Source organism: Mastomys coucha, unplaced genomic scaffold, assembly GCF_008632895.1.
Source record: "Mastomys coucha isolate ucsf_1 unplaced genomic scaffold, UCSF_Mcou_1 pScaffold22, whole genome shotgun sequence".
NCBI classification, from domain to species: Eukaryota; Metazoa; Chordata; class Mammalia; order Rodentia; family Muridae; genus Mastomys; species Mastomys coucha.
The window spans coordinates 175,121,904-175,122,924 of record NW_022196905.1 but is presented as its reverse complement, the minus strand read 5'-3'; the positions used below and the strand labels follow the sequence as shown (position 1 = coordinate 175,122,924).

Genomic DNA, 1,021 nt, shown 5'->3' with positions numbered 1-1,021 from the left:
TAACCCTTGCTTTATGCTCACTAGATGAGCCTTACCATGGTGAGCGAGCACTCTCAGCCCTGGCGTGGCTGCATGGGGGGCTAGCCCATGCTTTACGCTTACTAGAGGAGCCTTACCATGGTGAGTGAGCACTCTCAGCCCTGGCGTGGCTGCGTGGCGGGGCTAGCCCTTGCTTTACGATCACCTTGTTTTTGTGAATCTTCCTATACGAAAAGCTTCTTTATAACTGTTCTCCTAACGCCTTTAATCCCAGCACTTGGGAGGCAGAGGCAGGCACATCTCCTAGTTCAAGTCCAGCCTGGTCCACAGAGTGAGTTCCAGGACAGCCAGGGCTACAGAGAGAAACCCTGTCTCAAAAAACCAAACCAAACCAAGCAAAAGAAATAACTGTCCCCTATGGCTATCGCCCAGAAACAAGGGTAAGGGCCATCTACTTGTTGTCAACACGGTATAATATATTCTAATTTAGTCAAACAAGTACCTGTAACTATCAAATACAGCTAGATTTTACATAAGAAGGTTCACTAGGTCTAAGAGATGGTGCCTTAGCAGTAGAGTACATTTCAACATGTGTGAAACCCTGGGTTCAATCCTGGACCCCACACACATGTGGATGAGCATACACACACTCACACATACACACACATGCACACCTGAACACCACACACATGTGGACACACACGTGCACACAACTTCACTAAATAAAAATCTTAATTTCCTAAGTAAGAAAAATTAGGAGGCAGCTTTGACCTATAGCCTGTTGACTTTTCAAGAGGACTCTTCAAAACAGAGTCTGCCTCTAATATGTTCACAAAGAAAACATATAACGCAGCTATTAGATCTTTAGTGACAATGATTTTAGACCAAATGAGGTATGATCTACCAAGATTTGCTCTGAGTTAGCTCTCAGAAACAAAACAAGCAAAGAAACAAAGGCATCTTTAAAAACTCCTACTCCCAGCACTTGGGAGGCAGAGACAGGCAGATTTCTGAGTTCAAGGCCAGCCTGGTCTACAGAGTG

General features: G+C 45.0%; 1 protein-coding gene across 1 annotated transcript in view; it reads right to left on the bottom strand.

Annotated features, from left to right (window-relative positions):
- Positions 1 to 1,021, bottom strand: part of Mboat4 (membrane bound O-acyltransferase domain containing 4) — a 10,556-nt gene that overhangs the window by 8,392 nt on the left and 1,143 nt on the right. The window lies entirely within an intron of this gene.